General features: G+C 37.6%; 1 protein-coding gene across 1 annotated transcript in view; it reads right to left on the reverse strand.

Annotated features, from left to right (window-relative positions):
- Positions 1-17,946, reverse strand: part of Tacr3 (tachykinin receptor 3) — a 110,048-nt gene that overhangs the window by 58,431 nt on the left and 33,671 nt on the right. The gene's annotated exons all lie outside the window — the stretch shown is intronic.

Genomic DNA, 17,946 nt, shown 5'->3' on the forward strand with positions numbered 1-17,946 from the left:
GTGAGAAAATACAAAACAAGCTTATAATTACTATGAACAGTTGAATTATTGGTTCTGCCACATACCTTTTATTATATAATTTGAACTTATGAAAATTTAAAATCCTTCTTAAGTAAGTCAGGTTGTATTCTTAATAACTCAAGATATTAAACGTTAAAAGGGTGTAAGCTTTTTAGTTCTCTAGATGACTCAAGTGTGTGGTGTCTTCAGCTATACGGTCTCCCTGTTAAGATCTGGAAAGTGAACAATAGCATCGGCAATGGACCTCACTAGCCAACAGCTTCCCAAAATGTAACCCAGTGCTGATTCTGAGCTTCAATCTTGAGCCATAGAACAAGGAGAAATGAAGCTGGTACTGATTTGGCAGTTTCAATCCTGCTGATTAGCTATCTTAGAGTTTTATTGCTCTGAAGAGACACCATGGCCATTTCATCTCTTATAAAAGAAAGCGTGTAATTGGGGCTGGCTTACAGTTTGAGAGGTTTAGTTCATTATCAGCATGGTAGGGAGCATGGCAGCTTGCAGGCAGACATGGAGGTGGAAGAGCTAAGAGTTCTACAGTATAATCTTGATCCACAGGCAGCAGAAAGAGATTGTGTTCTACACTGGGTGTAGCTTGAGCATATATATGAGACCTGAAAGTCTGCCCCCACAGTGACACACTTCCTCCACAGTGACACACTTCCTCCACAGTGACACACTACCTCCGCAGTGACGTATTACCTCCAACAAGGCCATACCTACTCCAATAATCCCACACCTCCTAGTAGTGCCACTCTCTATGGGCCAAGCCATCACACACATGAGTCTATGGGGGTATATGTATTCAAACCACCACACTAACTTTGATCGTGTTGGAACTTGCTATATATCTTTCTGGAGGAGTAAAACAAACACCAACATTATTCATCTATGAACCCTGTAAGCTACAGTGATGATAGACCTGTCAAGTCATGCCCACTGGTACAATAGTGCCACACCAATCATGGGAATAACCAACTACTTTCTGATTAGGTTTAAGGCCTTTATCAGTCCAAGAACCTGTGGCTACTCCAAGAATAGGTCATAGGTTCTTGGAGAAAACTCATATTATTTTACTAAGTAGACATAGTATTAAACTAAGCCCTAGTGACTTATCACTATAACCATAAACTAACATATCCCTCAACTTTCATTAGAGAAACTTGTTCATTCAGTAGCAATTAACACAGAGACTCTCAACTGGTCAAAGTACAGAGAATAAGAAAGTTATACTCAGCTCTGAATTGAGCATCTCTGTAAAAGTCCTCCTTTCCATAGCTCAGGGATTACTGGGGAAGATAGGAGAGAAGATTGTAAAGAGCCAGAGTTGGTAAGTGACTAAAAGGAAACTGTTTTCTGAACACAGTAGGGCACATTTGAAAGGACACTGGTTTCGAGAGCATGCAGAAGGCCTGTGCAAGTTCATGTCAGACAACAATCACATCATGGATGGACATCAAGGAAAAAAGAACTATCTCTGTCAGAGGAGCTATCGGCAAACGTGAGCCAATAGCTGAGAGAAGAATGGCTACACTTTAAGATGTAGCCACTAGTAGGTTGACTGTTCTCTAGAGGAAGGCTGCATACACAAGAACGAGTTAACAGCACAAATTGGGCTTGGGTTTAAAACCAAACAAACAGGGCCTAAAGATGTTGGGGAGGCGCTCACATCTGGGAAGAGTTGAGAAAGGGAGGTGAATCTAATCAAACATTTGTGATATTTTCAAAGAACTAATAAAAATGAGAAAAAGTAGGCAGGAATTTATGGCTAAAATGTGTTGATCAAGCTTGAGGAAGAAACTGAGACAAGAGAGTAAGTTAGAGAAGTAACAATAAGAAACAATTCAAATACCCGTGAACTTCAACGAGGTGAAGTTTCTCAGGCTGTACATAGGAACAACCAAGTCTGAGAACTTTCATTCCATTCAAGTTTTAAATTTTACCCACAAACATTCATAGCAATAAGACCTGTAAATTTCTGAGTATTTAAGCAATTAACTGAAAGTTTCAAAAATTCTACATGGCACTGTTGGGAGCCGTCACGAGAGCTGACAAAGTCCGCCATCGCTAGGTGGCGCTGTCGCCCGTAATTTTTCCTAGTATCAAGTAAACTGTGCATGTGTCATGGTAAGCCCGCCAAAGCTAAGCCCATCTCACGGCGTTTGGCGCGCTACGAGTAAGCAGCCAATCAGGGGGTGAATACCCCGTTCTGGGGTATATAGGCAGTGTTTTCTCACGCCTTTTTGTCTTTTTCCACCATCTTGGTTTTGGGGAAATAAACGTGTTCATACGGAAGGATTTTGGCGTGTGTGTGATGTGTGTGTGTGCGCGCGTGTGTGTATGTTTTTTGCCGGCGAGACCACTACACGTGCACCCCGCACATTTGGTGCCGAAAAACCCGGGAGAATTTTCCATCGCCAGCACGTTTTTAGAAGACCCTCCGCCGCTCGCCATCCACGCGTGGAGTGAATCCAGAACCGTAGAACGGGATAATGATCTCTGAGAGACAGGTTTGGACTTGAATTAGTTCACTTTCCTCCCCAGTTGGCAGGAACTTTAGAGGCTTTCACTATGGTGCTAGTAGTTTTCTTCCTTCTGGTTTTACAAGATGAGAAAAGCTGCTCGATTATGGCGGCGGGCTGGGGAGTGATAGACGAATTACGGGCCCACATGTCAGAAACAGAGAGAAACAAGAAGCGCTTAAAAATTCAGAATAGAAAAGAGAAAAGGGACATATTTAAGAAATCAGGCCTCCCCGAGGACCAACCCACGGGGATGAGAGAGGAGAGGAAGAACACTCTCGGGAGAGACGGAAGGAAAGTAAGCCTCCGAAAGTTTTTACGGCGTGATAGCTCTGAGTCAGAGGGGCTAACTTCTTCCGACTCAGAGGACTCAGATGTAGAGACAGATGGGGAGGATAGATGCCAGCCAGATGGCGGCCGACGCCGCGAGATCGAGTGCTTGGGTTAATAATGATGGTTAATTAGAAACTGTGTTTGCAAGAAAAGTGTTTGGGAGAGAAAAGGAATTAGAAAGCAGGGTATTGAAGTGTTAAAATAACTACCCGCTACATCTCCGATGAATGAGATGAAAAGTTACATTTTAAATATGAGAGAGAGAGAAAGAGTTTTTTAAAAAAAAAAAATACAGGTGCCCTCTCTCTGAGCTGTGTCACCAAAAAGAATGAAAAGGCTATTTCAGAGTTCATCTAGAAACAGAGAATTCGGGAGACGTCCTGAACTTCTCTGTAGCTCCTAAAAGTTTTTTGTATACGTCCTTGGCGCGCCAATGTCCACGTGTTTGCCTTTTGTTTCTTTGTCTAAATGTTCTGTGTTTGTTACGTGTTCAAAAAAAAAGATCGTTAAAACTGCTTGATCCAACCTTTGGGAGCTAAAAAAGGTCTTTTCAGGAATTGAGGTTGACATAAGCTGCTTTTAAAAGAGACCAACAGCATTTTGGGTTTTATAAGGAAGCTAAGAGTCGTTTTGTCCTAGAAAAACCTCTGTGACAAGGTGCTTTTCTCTTGAAATTACAGCTAGAAAGACAAGAAATTTTGTTTGATCTAAAAATAAGATATATAGCCATTTCATTGTTGTTTCAGATTGGTTTTAAAAGTATAAAAATGTTCTACATGTCTTGGTTATAGACTATTGGCTTAAATTATTGGGTGTAATTAAAAATTTGCAACTTTGATAACGAAAGGTGGCGTAAAACTAACTCAGTGTTAGAGTCATTCAGAAACCAGGTGTATAAAGAGTAAGATTTTAAAACAATATCTCTTCATTGAGATTAAAAGCTGCTTCATGCACTCACGTGTAAAAATTGACAGAAAGACTTTGTGGCATAGGGGTAGTCTACTTGGTGTTGATTTTAGAGAAGATAAATTGTTTAAATTGGTTTTGCTTTTGCTTCTCAAAATTAATGGTTACACTCTAATGCTACAAAAGATATTTAAAAGTTTAGTTAAACTGCCAGTATTCCATTGGCTGCAGTTGGCAGTTGTAATCTTGAGTTTAAAAATTTTTTTTTTTGATTCGCCCATGTTATAGAAAGGGGGGGACAGCAGGTAGAGTTAAATAAAAATATTTATAACAAGTTGTGATACAGTACTGGCCTGCTAGAGATTAAGAACGTTTACATTTAAATTAAGACACGCAGGCTGAGATCTTAACGTGCTTGTAAGACAAGGTCAGTGTGATATTAATCAGGTTAAACTGCCCACACAGTCCTCAAATCATACAAGCAAAGACAGACTTAGATACTTGTCTTTACAATGAAATTGCACCCTCATACAATCAGGTTCTGGCCATAACTACACAGAGCCATAGAGATGGGGAGTGTTTTAAATGTAGAAATTTAGATAGTTTTTAAAGTGACTGTCCCAGGAACAGAGACTTAAACAACAGCCAGGTGACCAAGGTTACCTGACACACCTGTCCTTGGTGCAAGAAGGATAATCCTTGGGCCAGGCCTTAGGATATAGGCCAAGATTAAAACATTTACATTTAAATTAAGGCTGTAACAGAGTAGTTGAGACAAGAGCTTAGATTTCAGACATTCCTATTGTCCTGTCCCGCCTCAAAAAGGGTGTTCTCTAGAATTTGTTTATTGCCTTGCTTGTTCCTTAGGGAGGTGTCTGCCTCAGACTCAAAAGAAATTCAAAACAGCTTTTGGGCCAGGCCAAAATTGTTGAGTGTAATGGAAGACAAAATGACCTTGGCTCCTCTGGTGTATTAGGTCTTATTAGTAACAAAAGACCTGATCTTAACTTAATAATTAAAAGAAACTGGGGCTAATTAACAATTATTAGAAGACAAGATTGCCTTCAGCTTGGCTTTATTTGATACTTCACTCAGCTAAAAAGAGTTGGTTATTCAATTAATCAAAAAACACTAGGGCCAGGCAGTGGTGGCACACGCCTTTAATCCTAGCTCTTGGGAGGCAGAGACAAACAGATTTCTGAGTTCAAGGCCAGCCTGGTCTACAGAGTGAGTTCCAAGACAGCCAGGACTACACAGAGAAAGTTCAAATTTAAGATTTATAAGACTAATGGGACACTACAGCCTGACTTGCCTACTCCAGCTGCCATTCAAGTAAATGCATATAAAAAATTATTATAGATTTAAAAGATTGTTCTATACAGTTCCTTTACCTCCTGGTAAAGGTGAGAGGTTTACATTAAGTGAAATTACTTGTGAATTTTGAGAGCCCATGAAGCCATTCATTAAAAAAAGGCTTGCCTCAAAGAATAATTAGTGGCCTTAAAAAATTTGTCGTTGCTTTAATACAAAAGGTTAAAGCATTTGAATCTCTCAGTATATATTATTATTCATTGTATATTTTATTGGCTGATCTCTCTAAAAGAGTTTTTCTACAAGCCTTTGCTCTAGTATAATGAGCTTTAAGATTTTAGAGTACTTGTTGCTCCAGAAAAGTGATTTTCAAAAGTTGTTAACAGAGATTAATTGACTAAAACCTCATTTTCAGCTTGATAGGCCAAAAGAGATAGACAAATAAAAGGACATCTTGACCAGACAATAAAAAGGTCCAGATTCTATTTTAATAAGAGCCAGGGGAGTGGTCTGTGTGTTTCCACAGGAAGAAGACAATCCGTTTTGGCTACCAGAGCGGCTGACGAGGCGACTCGCGATACTGGAAAGTGACACCCAGACAGACCCTCCAGGCTCTGATGATAGCCCTTGTACTGATCCAAGGGATACAGGTTCCTAGTATTTTTGTTTATTTTATCAAATTCCACCTTTAAGAATTATACCAATAAAACCTGCTGGATGTCCCAGTGTTGGAATTCTAAAGATTCACTTGCACTATGGTTGCCAGAGTCACGCGATGGGTTCCCATCCCCGTGGAGACTCATTCCACTTTGTCATTATTTAGACAAAAAAGAGATTTTGGTATAACTGCAGCCATAGTGGCGACGATATTAGTTAGTGCCATTACCGCCACTGCCACTGAGATTGCTATGTCAACTTCTGTTCAGGTGGACACTACCCCCAATTGTCAGCCACGGTGGCAGAGACTGTTAACCTTCAAACCTCCGCCAGTACCCTACTAAAAGGCGGGCTAATCATCCTTAATCAACGCCTTGATTTAGTGAGAGAGAGATTAGATATCCTCTTTCAACTAGCCCAATTGAGATGTGAGAGAAAACTGGGTACACTTTACATCACCAGTGTACAGTATAAAAACTTTACTCGTGTAACTAATCTGTCCAGAAAATTGTTTCAGTATCTTACAGGAAACTGCTCAGAAAACTTCAGTGAGACACTCAGAAAATTGAGAGCAGCTGTGGTGAACATCAACTCGACGCACGTGGATCTGTCCCTGACTGAGGGACTGTCCTCCTTTCCTTTTCTTCCCTTTTTTAAGTGGGTGGGAGTAGGCCGGTTTGGTATATCCTAAGTTGTGGTTTAGTATTCATCCTTTGATTGGTTTGCGAACTCATAGCTCAACATAATCTTGACAAGGCTATTTTTGCACAGGCGCTTCCAAAGTACTAGGGGCTTCCCCTGCAGTGTGGTTATCACTGCCTCAATTATAAACAGTCTCCCCCCACGAGTAGTGGTGCTAAATGTTAGGCCATCAGCGTTGCACCCCAGAACATTTGCCCTTTACACTGGGTCAGTGAGGAGTCTTGGCCTGGCTGATTCTTGTCTGTATAGCTGTGGTACCTGAATTTTGAGACAAACAGCCCTTGCACCCCTAGGAGATGACTCCATTACACAGGGATGGGTGTTTACATCTCTTTCTGTTCCCCTTAGCCCTTGCACTCAGAGGACTTGTTTCCATTGCACCTGATAGGGTAAGAGAGACTGTCTTAAACTGTTGGTTCTTTGATCGCTTATTCCCCCAAGATAGAATTCGCTTGATCAGGCTTGAGTTTGAGACGTAACTGGTACCACACTAGACAGATTCCTCAGCCACTGTAACCAAGGGCTTCTGGTAAAGACACCCTGTAAAGCCTCAAACATTTCTGTACACAGTCCCTGCCCACTAAGGTGTTCGTTCCACGGATAGAAGGTCTGGTAAGTCAATAACGGAGTGGACGGATAAGGCTCGGCCACCTAAGACAGGGCAGCCTCGGGTGGGGAGGCTGACCCCGTGACGGATAAGAGTTTGAACACCGCCCTCTAAAGAGACTCAGACCCGCCGTGAGACCCCCCAAAATTGAGAGTTACGAAACCTTCCCAGAGACCTCTGCCACCCTCTATATTTAAACAAAAAGGGGCAGATGTTGGGAGCCGCCACGAGAGCTGACAAAGTCCGCCATCGCTAGGTGGCGCTGTCACCCGTAATTCTTCCTAGTACCAAGTAAACTGCGCATGTGCCATGGTAAGCCCGCCAAAGCTAAGTCCATCCCACGGCGTTTGGCGCGCTACGAGTAAGCAGCCAATCAGGGGGTGAATACCCCGCTCTGGGGTATATAGGCAGTGCTTTCCCACGCCTTCTCGTCTTCTTCCACCATCTTGGTTTTGGGGAAATAAACGTGTTCATACGGAAGGATTCTGGAGTGTGTGTGATGTGTGTGTGTGCGCGCGTGTGTGTATGTTTTTTGCCAGCGAGACCACTACACGTGCGTCCCGCACATGGCACTGACTTTGAGCCTCATGAGTAAATATTAAAGTCATGTATAGTTTTAAAAAGTTCATTAGATAAAAGCCTAAGTCATCCAATACCAAATGGTCATCCCTGAAATCACACATACAAGTAACACTCTACAGAATGAGCAGGAATATATATGTATGTGCACATGCACCTATACACACATGCACACACACATATGTGAAAACAATTAATAATGCAGTGGTTGTGAATTTGAAACAGAGCAAGGAGGGGTATATAAGAAGATTTGGAGGGAGGAAAGGGAAGGGAGAAATAATGTAACTATATTATAATCTCAAACAATAGAAGAAGTAATAAAAAAGCTAAAATTAGATAAACATAAAAAGTAGTTTTGTATGTTTGATTGAAAACAAATTATGTCAGAGAAGTCTACCTAAAACTCTCCAGAGTGGTTATGGCATTTTTGTTGATCATTTTACAACACATTACAAAATAAATTTCTGTTTCTAAAGACATCTACTCCTTTCTTCTGATTTCTTTTAAAAGTTAAAATACAAGATATGTAGTCCACATATCAGTCACTATCTGTCGACATTTTGTTTTTTACTATGCCTTAAATCATGTCTATCTTTAGAGTTACATAAAGGAGATCGACTTTCTTCCTGATTTCAGCTGGTTGTTCAACTTGAAAAGAATAAATTTGAGATTGGATTTAAGGAAACAAAAGAATATATTAGAGTTACTGGGAAAATTACATTAATAGCCTAAAAGCATACAAATGATAAATCTAACAGAATTATAAAATACTTGTGTTTCTTAAAATGTATTTTGTATGTACTTATTTGGATAGGTATATTTTGTCTCATTTCTATGGGCATGCTTGTGTTCATATAATGTTTGCATGGTACCAAATTTGCTTATAGGTAAGTGATCACATGCATAAATTAAAACTGTTAAGTTAGCCCAAAACCTTGCAATTTATATGACTTAAAATTTTTGACAAGCAAACTCTGACTCGTTGGAAGAATAAGAAATGTTAGGTATCGTAGTTCACATCTTTAATTTCAACACTCAGGAAGCAGAAGTAGGCAGATCTTTGTGAGTTCAAGATCAACCAGGGCTACACAGTAAGGCCCTGTTTCAAAACAGACAGATAGACAAACAAACAGAAGATGTCTTCAAATTGTTAACATTTGTTTACCTGTTCTGTTGGTTGGGATACATTCCTCTATTAGATGTTTACGTTATTCTGTTCAATGCTTTCCATGTATCCAGACAGGAGATCATACCATTTGAGAGATAGAAAAGTCTCTTTATAGTAGTTAAAAGAATATCCTTAAGTTTTATTGGGTAGGGCCTATGTGTAGAGTTCATATGTAAATGGTTAGGCAGACATCTCATTATTTTACTGAGAAAAAAGTTTCATCCTGTGAGCTGTTTCCTTTTGGTTATCTGTGTAAGGCGTCATGAGTCAGTGGAGGTCAGACTCCAGATGCTCTGGGCCCGCTCATTAAAGAGTGGAATTCTCCAGCAGAGCCAAGATGCCATAAGAGGGTCTGCAGACACAGCTTGCAATGCTTAACTTTTTCTAAGTAGAAAGCAGTCTTGTTCAAAGGCAACAGCAGCTCTGTTCTGAGGCCAAGGTAGCTCAGCCTAGCCATTTGTCCCAAAATGGCATCCACAAGTAGCTTTAGCATCTTAAGTTTTAAAGAAGAAACAACACATATTTGGCCCTCTTAATAAATATGACACTGTTGGCTTATATTGCTGACATATAGCTGATAATTGAAAATTGCCTCTCCTTTGGGATTTCACTGTAAATTATTGCTACTTACAATTTTAGATTCACATTGAGACATGTAATTCCATATATAAAAAGCTATTAATATGGTACAATATGTTCCATTTATGTTTTGTCCTTGGAAAAATGATTATGTCTAAGTCAGAAATTTCTTAAAATGTTGCTTCAAGATATAAATTTAAAAATGAATCAAAATGAAGCCTAAAGGACAACTAAATAGAAAAATATTAAAAAGATTCAAAGATATGTATGTTTAGTAAACCAATCATCATAAATAAATTTTTATAAAAATTTTTGTCATAAAGTAATAGTTTTTACTAAATAAATAAGAAACAAGGTTTAAGCTTGTAAAATTTGATTATAAAAGCTGGTAATGAGACAGTCCCGGAGACTAGTCTTACTTCAGATCTCTAAGTGCTTCCAGCTTTAACAAGAAAGAAAAGGAAAAAAAGAACAAAAGAAAATTCCTTCTAGAGTTGTAGAGTCAGAGACCAGTCCCCTCATCTGAAAGAGAACGCGTGGGGGGCTCACCTTCCATTCTCCTCCCGGTAACTCCAAAGGAAAGAAGACATTATCTTGGGTAAGTACACTCAGCTTCTAGAGAGGGATCCATTAGCTACTAGTAAGGCTGTGAATACATCAGTGTGTACTCACTCATAAGCTAGAAGGACACTGGAACTAGGAAGGGGACCAATTTAACTCCTACCCCCTCCTCAAACAGATACAATTGATGTGGGGACAGGGCTCCCCATTGGTTTGCTTTAGCACAATCTGGATTTTCTGTGAAGAGCCATAGCTGACCATAATACTTGTAAAAGCACTACCAAGGTGCTCAATTTTAGAAGCACATACTCTATATTGACTACCGACAAGGACACACAACAGACAGGGAACATAGTGTTGAGAGATACCAAGTGAGGGAAGTCAAATAGTTTGTTGAGCCTCTGACTTGTAAAACTGGCTCACAAGTCTTACAGCTAGTTTTTATGTTACTGAATGCTCTGCTTCTTAAGTGTTCCCTTACATTACAGGGCAGTTACAACATCATACCCAGTCACTGATGTTCTCAAGCAGCTGAAGGTAACAGTATCTGATCCCGATATCTGATTCACTCCTCCCCTGACAGGAAAACCTTGCTTGACAATTAATGAGATTTTCCTACTGTCCGTGTCATCAGAGCTTCTAATACCTCATGTCCAGGAACCCATAAATTAGGCAAATTCAACCCAAAAGGATATTCAGAATAAGCCTGTGATAGATGCTAAAATGTATGCTTGTCAGCTATATTAATTTTATAATTAATGGCCCACATTGGGTTGATAATGCAGTGGCTTCTTCACACTGAGATAAAGCTTCTCATCCTCCAGCATTTCAGTAAGAAAAGCTGAAATAATATCCAGACTTAAAAACACTCAAACTAAGAAAAGGGACGGCATTAACTTTCTGTACCGATTCCAGATATGCCTTCTCAGCAATTTACACTCCTGGTATAATCCAGGGAGAGATAGAGATTATTTCTCAAAACCTGTCAAAACCAAGCCCCAAAGCTGTAATGCAGCTAACTGACTCTTTCTGGTGGGAGAAAGGACACAGGTAGACCCTATTATGACTGGATTTTTTTTCTCAATTATATAGAGTGAGCCTTTTATGTCTTCTCTTTAAGGTCAACTACTAGCTTTGACTTCTGTATAGCTGATAAATATATCATTGTTTTTTAAGTTTTAAAAAAAGAAAACAGAAGTAGAAATTTGGTAGTAGGAGAAAGTGTCCCTCTTTTGAATTTAAAATATATCCTCTGTCCCCTGCCAGGGCTCCAGTGAATTCCTTTGGGCAGGAGACACCTGTTTACAGTATGCTTTTTATCTCGAGGATTTAGATGACATGTAAAGAAATGATTTGGTTTTGGAAGAACGGGTCTGGATAATTGTTAAAATTTCCTATAGTTCACTCAACTTACTATAAAAAAAAGTAAATCTCCAGATTCAGATGATAGCTATCTATTCAAAATGACAATGGGTTTGCTTTTATTTTATAGACAAAAGGTATAGTTTCCTAGATGTTAGGAATAAAATGAGCATTACATTTAACATAAAGACACCACTTGCACACATAAGTACCTTTGCCAAACTGAATTAAAAGATAACAAAACCTAGTTAAAACTTTATCTATTGTTGTGAACTATGTAGACACTGCCCCAAAGAGAATCGAATCTTAGACCCTTCAAAATGTTATATAACAGTCTCTAAGAAACAAACAAACAAACAAGACAGATCTAATGTATGCTCTGATATAAAAATTAAGTTGACAATAAAACTTAGTCAATTTAGGTCAGAGGATGATGGTTCTACACATATCCGGAAACCTAAAACTTTCGTCTACAGAGGAAACTTTCTTCCTCATTCCTACAAATCAGGAGATTAAGAATATTAAAAACCTGGAAGACAGGGTCCTGCCAGGATTCATTGCACCTATGTGGACAGCATTTATTTAATTTATTAACTATGAACTCTTCTTGGAAAGTACAAAGTGTGACTCCTTGAAATCATCATACCGGGGTAAAGGGACAGCAATAAATGACAAGACGCAAGTGAGTCTCAAAGTGCTCACTCCTTTGTATCAGAACCTATGCTTACTCTAAAATAAGAAAGTAATAAGAAAATTGAAGCAATGGTGTTTCTCTCTGCCCTATTATTCTAATTCTCCTTTTGGTTTACACACCTTTAATCATCTAAATATGTAGAACCTTTTCTGTTTTAACCAATACTTAAAATGACACGTAACACATTTATAGTATAAGAGACAGCAATATCTTCTATATCTTATTCTTTTAGCTGACCTATCCACTTTTACAGTGACTTGACCTGTATTTTCTGGCACATTTAGTCTGGTTTTGACTATATATGCCATCAAAGTCAACTTTTAACTTATGATTTATCCAGAATTTTAAATATTCCTTAAATATTTTACTATATGTAATATATATAAAACTGATACACACAAACATAGTGTTCTCCCTCTATGATAGTAAGCTGTTTTGGCTGATTTTGACACCTATCTTGGTTTAGCATCAGGAGAACTCAGTCCCCTGACTAGAAAGACAGGGAATCCCTGCCACTAAGAGGTAGGGTATCCCTAGCACACAACATTGACATTATCCAGGGGTAGAGTACCCCTATCATACAGCATCCTTGTCATCCGGAGACAGTGAACCATTATCATGTACTATTCCTATCACCGAGAAGTAAGATATTCCCGACATATAGCATCCTCACCATCCAGAGGTAGGGCATACCTATCATCCATAAGAATGATAACTATCGATGACCTGTTCAGGGATGAGAAATAAAATGACTCAGAGCCAGTTGTTAGCCACTACATGAGGCAGGCACTTTCAAGGGCAGCCTCTTCGTATTAGGTCACTAAAGCATTCTTTCCCCCAAAGCACTTTAAACTCCATGATCTTAAACCGAGCATGCTTATGGACAGGACAACCTCTATATTAATATATATAATCTCCATGAAAAAATCCCTAGCCTTTCTTTGTCCAAGCAGAGTATTGCTTTGGAAATAACTTTTGCCTTCTTGCTGATTGCAGGTAATAAGCAAGCAAGCAAGCAAACATACAAACAAAAATAATAATAAAATATTTTCCCCCATGTCTTAGCTATGCCTATTTTGAAGTGTCATTGACTAACACGAGTTCACATTGTGTTCAGTTACAATGAACCCTGAAGTATTGAGAATTCTGGCAATTGTTATATATCTCACTTGTTAAGATTAATTTTTTCCCAGAAATTCATAATGCCCAGATCTGAACCTGTAATCGCCAAATGCAAAATGCTCAGAATTGTCTTAGAAATCTTTTCAAGTCATTGTTAACACAGTCGAGACATATACATATCTTCTCTTCATAGTGTAACATTAAAAAACAACTTTTAATAAAGGAATACACACTTTTACTTCTCAAGTATTATTGGAAAGCAGGAAAGAAACATGGAAACTTTTCTTGGTTTTCCAAAGTGAATCTTTTCCACTGTCATCCACAGAGGGCAGGGAGATTAGTCAATCAAAGGCTTTGACATGTGTTTCTGGCAGTCACTCAGAGCATAGCTTGCAAAGCGTTCTCTGATCTCAGCGTGTAGTACAAGGTCCGATAGAGGAAGCTAGCCAGAGTGTACAGACAGCTATTTGTTCTTAAGCTGCATTGTCTCAATTAAAAACACAGAGTGGTGATGTAACTCAGCCCTGTCAGAAACTTGAGACGTGTATGGCTTGTTTTTTGTTTCTTTTCCAATAAGAGAGCACAGTTTTAAAGAACCAACTGCATGTTTCATCTTCCTATGCTGGATTAAATCTTTTGCATAATTTCAAAAAGATATAAAGCAAGTATATTCCAACAGTGCTCACCGGTTCATCAATCCAAACAAAAACATTTTTCAAAATAGCAGAATGAAAAACATTCGATAAAATAATCACTATCACTAATTTCTATTTTAAATCCTTATGATATTTATTTTTTCTTGTTGTTGGAAAAGTACATGGCAGAAACTTCAACAGTTATTTTGTAGTTCTTTGCTCCATTTTTTCCTAGAAAATTTACTCTTAAAATAGTTGGAATATGCCTATGTGATTACATATAACACATGATTATGTATATTTAAAAGTAAGATACTCAGGTATTTAAGATGTAAGATACACAGCAGATCTATTATGATAAAAAAAATAGTAGAGGATACTGCTACAATTTTCAGAGTCCTATGGGCAATGACAAAGGTGAAAATCCATTCAGAAAACCATGTGTACTATAAAAAGCAATAATAAGAATAATGATACAGATATTTTAACAAACTTTTGGGCAAAAATGCATGGAAATGAGTAATGTGCTATGAAGGCATACAAATGCGACACAGCAATCACAAACCATCTCCATCAAGACTTTATAAAGATAAAAGATACTTTTATAAAGTATCACCTCAGTTTTGTAATTTAATATCACTGTAGTGTTCTGAATAGTCCACATTCTTCAAAGAAGAACCTTGACAGGATTATTAACCAATTACTACTAAGGGCAAACATAGAATAAAAATGTAGCCAAGCATTAGCAATTTTGGTAGATGTCTGATATTTATATTTTACATGTGGTTGAATCTATTTTTACTTGAAGTGCTATGGTTCTCCATATATGTGTGTATACATATACACATACACACATACATGTATATACATGTACATACACACACACACACACATATATATATATATGAGTTGACATACTTGTATCCCATATGTCTGTAATGTACAAAATTTTAAACCAGAATATTTAGTGTAATTAGAGACCTATTTAGTTATGTTATGAGGTATATAAATTTCTTTAAAACTATACAATATATGCAGGAAGGTTTATTAATGTATTATGTTGCTCATATTTCTTCCATTAAAGTTCAGTTCTTCACATGTGATTCAAATGTTGGAATAATAATACAGATTGACTTTTAGTTCTTTTTTGTTTCTTTTTCCTTTGATCCTTCTTTTATTTTTGAGATTATAATATAGTAACACAGTTTCCTCCTTCCTGTTCCTCACTCCAAATTCCCATGCACCTCTCCTTGCTCTCTTTCAAATTCATGGCCTTTCCCCATTAATTGTTATTTTATGTGTGTATGTATTAATATAATATCACTAAATGTACATGTAACTATTCCTAAATACATTAATACAACCTGTTCAGTCTGTACAACATTACTTGTATGCATGTTTTCAAGGCTGGCCATTTGGTGTAGGATAATCAGTTAGTGTACTCTTCCATGGGAAGACTATTTGTCTCTCTTTCAGGAGTTGAGGCCTCTTGGGCATTCCTCTCTTGACTGAGTATGTCTATTGCCACTGTCCTTGATAAGTTCATGTTTAGACAGCCATGTCTGAGACTTTATGGATGTAGTTTTTGACATTACTATGCCCCTGAGTTCTTGTTAAATTCTATAGTCCTATAAAATATAGAGACCAATTTTCAGGTAGAACACTATAATGTTAATGATGTGTTGCTTTGTATAAGGGAGTGTTCATTTATTTCCCAAGGCTAATAACATCTTTTCCCCAGGGCTGATTACAGCCAGTTCATATAGTTAGGTAATATACTTGTAAAAACGGAGAGGAGGTGGTTTATCTAAATTTATCCCAATTTATCTAAAAGTCTCATATTATTTAAAGTATTGGGCATATTAAGTCCCATAAATGCTAAACTATAATGTATTAGCTATTCTTCAAAGGATTTAATATAGCATAACTCTAAGGATTATGGGAGAAAGAGATGGAAGGAACGGCTGTCTTTCTTTTGACTTCTTGCTGTCTTTCTACTCTCTGTAGACCAGGCTGGCACTGACTTTGATGTTTTCTGATATTAGCTTTCTGAGTGCTGAGATAGAGGGGCCAACATTCCTGGTTAGCTAATTTTAAGTATATTTAAGGTGCATTTATTCTTTTGTATTGTTTTGTTTTCCAAAACAGAGTTTATTTGTGTAGCTCTGGATGTCCTGGAAGTTGCTCTATAGACCTGTCGGGTTTTGAACTCACTGAGATCCACCTGCTTCTGCCTCCTAAGTGCTGGGATTAAAAGAGTGCACCACCACTGCCCAGCTAATGTGTTTATTCTTATACACATGTTTTTAAAGATGCCAGACAACCTCTGTCAATCTTTTATCTTTAAATGACTAGATCAAAGTTGTTTGTGGAGTTGTTGTCCTGAATGGCCATGGCTAATTTGCACCACTATATCCAGTAGTTTAGAATTCTGTTTCAAATCTAGTTAGTATTAGCAATGATATATTTATTCTCTGGGAAACAGGCCATAACTAAAGAGAACGTACAAGGCAAGAATTACAGATGTGATGCCATGAAGAATATGTGTCTGAATAGAGACACTGTATGGTATTTCACACTATACCAAGATATTTTTATACACACATGTGCGTGTGTACACAGGTACACACACACACACACACACACACACACAAATGAGATGGATTCATTCATCTGCTACATGATATTTTAAAAGTTTGATTGTGTGTGTGTGTATTTGCAACTATTATGTGTCAAATAAAATAAAGTCCATAGCCATGATTTTTTTTAAACAAGAAGAAACGAAGAGATATCCATTCTTTAAAGTTAATGTAAAATGAGAATTACTGTTCAGACACTGTTTGTTAGAGCCATGAATAAACTGTTAGGAAATCCAAGGTCAAAGTGATTGGCTACGAGATGTCCATGGCCATGAAGGCATTTTACATTTTCTGTCAGTACAAACTCTGAAAGAAAGAGAAATGGATCAGAACTTTTAAGTGTCCTCTTCTCTGAAATATCCTAGAAAAGTCATGTTCCTGTGTGTGTTGGTATTTCCACTCTGAAACTGTAGATGATGAATCAAGGGCACATTTATGTCTTATTTTCACCAGAAATGGAAAAGGATAAAACAGACAAACTTTCTCTTGCTTTTGTTCTCAATGAGACTTTATGTTAAAAAATAAAAGAGCAAATACAAAATTTTCATTTCTTCCTAAAGAAATATTACATATAGACAAAAAAATAATTAAAACCTGGAATAATGGACTTAGATTTCTTGAAATTATCCTCTATCCATCTATCTGTGACACATAGTGGTATCCTCCAATAATCATAATTATATCATAATCATAAAATAAAGATACTTGTAAGATGAGCATATTGTTGAAGTATATCCTGTTTTAGTTTTTTTCCCCTCATGTTTTTAAGGTTGTTTTTGCAGATTATTTTAAGATGACGTTTTGACATTGAAACAGATGGCTATTAGCTAATGTAAACAGGCAGCTTTCGTGGAAATTTACTAGCCTGAGTAGTCATAGACCTTGTAAATAGGTAGCCTTGGCAGACAATACCAACATAGATAAAGACTAGTGAGTCATAGGCAGAGTCATAGTGACTTGTCCCCGGAACCTTCACCCAGGCGATAACCAGTTCTGAAGGTATCTGTATTCCCCCTGAACACCCACACTCCAATGTCATTCCCTTCCCCACATCCTGCCTTTCTGTGTTTATATCCCCTGTGTGAATGAATTACGATTTGAGAAAAAAAAAGATGATGTTTTGAAAAACATATATATATATTATACACACACATATATATATCATATCTGTATCTAGTTAGAAATAAATCATGCTTACTTCCTGTTTTTAAATATAAAATGTTGTGATGCATAATAACTAAAAACAAGTATTGTTTAGTATCATTTGTTATTACCAGGGAGAAGATGTGGCATCATAACAGCAAAACATTTGCTACATGATATTTTAAAAATTGGTTTGATCTTTAATGACCTAGGAGCAGGCAAGATATTTTAATATTATAACAAAAATTTAAAAGGATTTTCATGTGGTAAGTATTCCGATAAATAAATTATGCAGTCCTCAATGAATTAAATAACAAGGCCTGGCATGTTCATGAATTGATGTGGAAAAGTCTGTTTCCTGGTAAGTTTTAGGGATTTTTGTATTTCAGGTGAATGATCAGAAAT

This window comes from Grammomys surdaster, unplaced genomic scaffold (assembly GCF_004785775.1).
Source record: "Grammomys surdaster isolate TR1022 unplaced genomic scaffold, NIH_TR_1.0 126531, whole genome shotgun sequence".
In the NCBI taxonomy this organism is placed as follows: Eukaryota; Metazoa; Chordata; class Mammalia; order Rodentia; family Muridae; genus Grammomys; species Grammomys surdaster.